The sequence below is a fragment of the Prosopis cineraria genome, unplaced genomic scaffold (assembly GCF_029017545.1).
Source record: "Prosopis cineraria cultivar Desert tree isolate PC_DT_omini unplaced genomic scaffold, ASM2901754v1 PC4, whole genome shotgun sequence".
Taxonomy (NCBI): domain Eukaryota; kingdom Viridiplantae; phylum Streptophyta; class Magnoliopsida; order Fabales; family Fabaceae; genus Prosopis; species Prosopis cineraria.
The window spans coordinates 11,448,546-11,454,628 of record NW_026555335.1 but is presented as its reverse complement, the minus strand read 5'-3'; the positions used below and the strand labels follow the sequence as shown (position 1 = coordinate 11,454,628).

The following is a 6,083-nucleotide window of genomic DNA, read 5'->3' as shown; positions in this document are numbered from 1 at the left end:
TTGGGATGGGACAAAGGATAAGGGTGTCTCGATCCCGTCCTATCCCTTGAACACCCTTAGGAGAAAGTAGGTTGAGAAAATATAAACTCTTTATTCAATGCTTAAAATTTAATCTATTTTGAATACAACTGAAAACTTAGCTCTATTTATAGAGCCTTAAAAATAATACAATAATAATAATCAAATTCAAATCATAAATCTATCCTAAAAAAATGATAATAAGACATCTAACTAATCTAGATATCTTATTTTATTTATATTAAACTAATACTTAAAGCTAAACATAAATCTCAGATACTAAGCCAATACAAAGCCTAAATCAAATCATATATAATATTCATCACTTTTTGTGTCCGAGATTGTGTTTACACAATGCAATTGCGCACACATTACTCTTCATCTTCCCACAATTTGTTAATATTTGATTGATGATAAATAAATTTCATAAAGCTGCAGGCAGTCCAATCTGACTTTGTGTGTGAGTGGTTATGTCCTCATAAAGATGCTTCTTGAATGCATCCATATGAGATTCTTGGAGGCACATGGCAATCAAAATAGAACCATCCCCTTTGGGACTAGAAATAAGCAAAGAACTTCCTTCTGTCCCATGAGATCCTAGCCCCATGAATTCTTCCTTTCCCCATCCAAAATCACATCCATGCATAGGCAATGTTAGCCAACTTACTAGCTCAATATTAGGGTTTCCATAAAATAGCCCTTCTTCTTTATTGATATCTTGAAACCTAGTTAGGTCTTTTTCGTTCTTTAAGAACTCTATACTAGACCTAACATACTCGTATGTTACTTTCTCAATGGCTTCTCTTACTTTACTTGCAGCAAACCCCAATGGCTTTGACATGAGATCACCAACCAGACTTCGAGCTATTACATTTAAATTTGCGTTACCAAAGTACTCTCTTGGTAGTTTAGCCTTCATGTGATTCCTTAAATCAACACAAATAACTAATGCCGTTGGTTGCTCCATTTTTGCCTTCTCGCCTTACATGCGATTCTCCATATATGTCCACATACTGTCTCAAACCGAGTATACCCACGAGCCAAGGGTTTATTATCCTTCCCTGTCCAGCTATCGTTTGCCGTCTTTCTCAAGTGCTCCATTTGAGATTTGGTTATATTCAACATTGCTCTTGTGAATTTCTTCTTTTCTTCCTCTAAATTGTCCAACTGACCAAGCAATAACGGCAAGTTCTTGTACTCTAGGCAATCGTCAACGCTTGGTGGTGGTGACGCCAATGGTGGTTCCCCGGCTCGAAAACACACTTCGATCAAAAAATGGAGGTGTTTCTAGAGGCTCATCTCTTGCAAGCCTAGCCCATTCAGAGATGAAGTGCACGCCAGCTAATTTAATTAACATAAGTTGGGTTAGCTTCCAAATCAGAATCTATAATTAATAATAACAATGTTGAATTCAAGGTTAAATGGCAGTTTAAACTATGCACTATAGGTTTAGAAGTATTTGGGATTCTAACTTATCTTTGATGCAATGTTTTCCCTAAACTTTTGAAAATAGTATAATGTAACCCTTTCTATTAACAAAAGTTAATTTTGACAGTTAATTGGTTGATTAAAAAATGACAAAAAAAGATCAACAAATTACAGAAAATGACCTAAAATTACAAACAAAGGCTCAAAAAAATATAAAAAAAGGACCAACATTTTTTTCCCTTTCCTATAATTTTTGAGGTTCTATGCCGTCATTTTCTAATTAATTGATAGTCAAATTTAACTTTTTTTTAATGATAAGAGCTGACATTGTGCTATTTTCAAAAGTTTATTAAAAATATTATACAAAAAATGAGTTTAATGTTCGAGAAACTCCTTAACCTATGGTTTAGGGGTTAAATTGTTATTTAACCCTTAAATTAATTAGTATTATTTCTACACAAGTTATGTTAATCCTAAGGTTTTAGGTTAAACGACTTATATATAATATATGAGTTAAATTATTTAGATTTTGAATTCTTATTTATTTATCATTACTATTATCTTATGAATTGACATTAAAAATAATTTTAGAAAAAATCATGCATACTAATAAAACTAATTAAATACATTTCACAATCTTATTTTTTTAAAATAAAAAAATAAACTCTTAAAAAAACTCTTCATTTAGTATTTTATTTATGAAAGAATATTAAAGAGATATCATAATTAGGGCCGGATCCACATTTTCTGTAGTGGGAGCAATTGCCACAACAACTCAAGAAAAAATTACTTAAAATGACCTAGGTTATATTTTTTTTGCCCCCTCAAAAAAAATTTTAATTGCCCCTCACTTTAAAAGAATTTCATTTATTTCCTTATAAAAATTTACTTATCCCATTAGAAAATTTATTATCTAAAACTATTATATATATATATATATATATATAACCTTGAATAGCAATAGTTTTATGATGGAAAAGTAATAGTTCAAAAAAATTGTTTATGAAAAAATTCTCAAACATGTAATTTCTTTGGAGGCAAAATGATGATAAGAAAATGAAGAGGTTTTTGTATACAAAATTATCTACCATACAAAAGAGGTATACTCCCTCAAGTATTTTTTAGGTGTTGGATGTTAAAAAATGTAAGGTATTTTTAATATTTTAATATGTAATTAATGTATTTTTAAAAAGTTCTTTTAATAAATAGATCACTTTATATTTATTTTAAAGTAAAAAACTTTATTAAATAGGGATAAATATGAAAAGACAGTGTTAGTTTGAAGACAACTAACTAGTTTATTGATATGAGATTTAATTAAAAATGTCTTACATTTTTTAAGTGAGTGAATATAAATTTTATTTAATGATAATTAAAAAACATGATGATGTATATGAAGAGAGTATTTTATGTTATTCTAATGCTATGTTTATGTGTTATTTTAAATATTTAATTTTATTAACATATATAAAAATATAATTATCTATATAATTATTTTTATAAAAAATATACATATTTATTTTAAGTATAAATTATGCCCCCATTGATTTATTTTTCTAGATCCGTCATTAATCATAATATAACATGAAGGGTAATATGGAAAAAACATAATTAATAAAATTTTATTTTTTCTTAAAGTGTCCTATGTTTTGGGACTCTAAGTCTCTCCTAAAAATACTTTATATTTTTTTAATATGATACTCTCTTTAATTTTATTTATAAATTATTTTTATCAATATCATCAATATCAATATAATAAAAGTATAAAGAATAAAAGTAAGTAAAATTTCAAAGTTAACCCTCAAACAAAAAGCAAAAAGTAAATAAATAATATAATATTATTATTCTGTCTTTTTTTCTTTTGTTTTTTAAGGGTAGTTTAAAAATTTTTATTTAAAATAAAGTAATTCTATTGAGTGAATCACATTATACTCCTAAAAGTAATTAATATACACGACCGGATGAGTATTCCTTAAAAATTGCTTTATAATTATAATATACTTTACGAAGCATGTGCGTTCTTCATTAAAACGTTTGTACTGTTCATGCACAATGATAATGATATGAGGTAGATTCAAATATAATGACAAATATGGACGCCTCACCTGGTCCATCAGCAACTGCATGAGAACCTGCAATGCCGATGCTGATGCCGCCACACTTAAACCTTGTGAGCTGAACCAGTAAGAGAGGCAGTTCATGAATTGGAAGGCTGTAATCTATGAATGGGAAAAGGCTATCGGGTTGATAAGACAGAGACGATGAGTTTCCGACTTCGAGGTCATCCATGTTGGATTCGCACTCAGCTTCGATGAATCGTGCCCCCATTGCGTTACACTGAAGCTGAAGTCGTCCATGGCCTATCCACTGCAAACGACCGGCCAAGAGATAAAACGGCACCAACACTCTGCTTAAAGAGCGTTTCAAGGTATCAGCAATGGCGGATGGCGGCGAAAGCCAAGTGTTTGATGGTCGGTAGAAGTAGATGATGGGAATGTGAGTCACGCAGTCTGTTTGATCCCATTCAGATAAGGCCATGGTTCCAATCCACGTTGGTTCGCAAGGTCTCACGTCGTAGCAGCCTTTGATAGTCACTGTCGGCATGTTCATTTTCTTCTATATGATTAACTAAGTACTTAAATTAAAGTCATCGTGTCAATCAATTTTGGCCAAAAAACCCTTAAATACATAAATAGTGAGTAAAAGAGGAAATCAAAACATGTTATAAGTGGCATACCTGATATCTGAGACGAAGCAGAAACAAAGTGGTGTTGATGTCAAGTTCAGAACCCTTTATAAACAGCAAGCGAAGAACAGCGAAGATTACTTTAAGGGGAAAGGAAGTGAAAAGCTTGGTGGCGGGGGCGACAGTAAATAGTTGTGGGTGGAAAGTGGGGTTAATTTGCGAGGAAGATTGAATATATATCAAATTTTGATTTGCTAAGTGGATATATGAAGGATCTGGAAGCTATGCGTTCGTTTTCTTTTTTTACTATTCATTTTTTATTGTAATTTTGTCACACATTTCACATTTCGTCTTTTTATTAAAACAAATTCAAGTTAAAATATGTAAAAACAACTCTTAAATTTCTCTTAAAATTATGTGAAATATTGCTTTTATCTCCAAAATATAAAAATTTTACCTTGGCTAATCTTGATTCAAAATAAGCAATTGAATACATATAAATTTTTTTTTCTCATTTACTCCTTGGATTTATTGACCTGGATCATTGTATAAAATTACCTTTCACTATCATAATTAGTAATTGAGATTAAAGATAAAAATAATATATTTTTTATGAAAATAGAAACTTTATTGGAATGCAAATTTTTTAAAAAACTGCAACTCCCCCATTTAAAATTGTAAGGCATCTTTTAGAAATTAAATATTAAAAAATATAAAATATTTTTAATTTTTTTAAAATATAATCATTGTTTTTTTTAAAGTGCCCATATTAATGAATGATTTTATATTTATTGTAGGGTATTTAATAAAAATAAACATAAAAATATAGGGTTAATTTAAAAATAAATAATTATTTTATTAAAAGTAAAATTTAATTAAAAATATTTTATATTTTTAAATGAATGGAGTATATTTTAGACAAATTGAGAGTATATTGTAATATAAGAATTTTTTTTAAAAAAATCATTATATTTGCATTGTAGGGAGAAGTTATGATTACGGTGATCCCCTCTATGATTAAGAATGAAAGTGACTGGACCTCACCAACCTCAACCAATCACAGTTATTGTTAACCGCTGTGGTCAATAATGGGTCACCACTATCAGCAGCTAGCCACTATCAACCATGGTTAACTTAACTGCCACAATCAACCAATACAGGCCACCATTGGTGAGTAGAGTAAGCAGTAGTGTTCAATGGTAGCCAATAATAACGGTAGGTGCACTCGTGATGATGGTCAGTGGTGTAATGGCAAATTGTTTTAGTTTATTCTCCTTTTTTTTTAAAAGAATTATTTTTTTCATATTTGATCTAAAATATAAAATATTTTATAATAATTAATTTTTTTAATTTTTATTTTTTAATTAATATGAAAGTATTTAATATAGTTATATTATCATTTAAAAATAAAGATAAAAGTAAAAATATATCTCACTTTTTTATAATATCAAGAAAAAAAATTAACTTTTTTTAAAATGAGTGAAATAATTAAAAGTATCCTATAACGAGGATTGAAAGTAGTATTTGCTAAATGACTTTTTTAAAAATTATTTTTTAAAATAAAAAAATAAAAAATGTTTAATTGTATTAGTTTGAAAACCATATGAGTTAAAATCTTTGTTGAAAGCAATTATTTTCATAAGCAAAAAAAAATAAAAAAATTAATAATATTTAATTTAATTAAAATTTAAACATTTAATGCTTGTGTAATTACTCCCTCGGTTAAAAAATATAAAATATTTTTGAAAAATTAAATATTTAAAAATATAAAATAATTTTAATATTTTAAGGTGTTTTTAATTAATAAATTATTTTATATTTATTTTAAAATGATATAATTTATTAAATAAAGATAAATATAAAAAAATTGTGTTAGTTTGAAAGTAAAATTTGATTAAAGATATTTTGTGTTTTTTGAACAGGTAATTATTAAACATTAGACGCAGTATCA

The 6,083-nt window shown here is 27.9% G+C and overlaps 1 pseudogene; it reads right to left on the bottom strand.

Annotated features, from left to right (window-relative positions):
- Positions 1 to 200: 200 nt before the first annotated feature.
- Positions 201 to 4,321, bottom strand: LOC129309872 (spermidine hydroxycinnamoyl transferase-like; annotated as a pseudogene).
- Between the last annotated feature and the right edge of the window lie 1,762 nt (positions 4,322 to 6,083).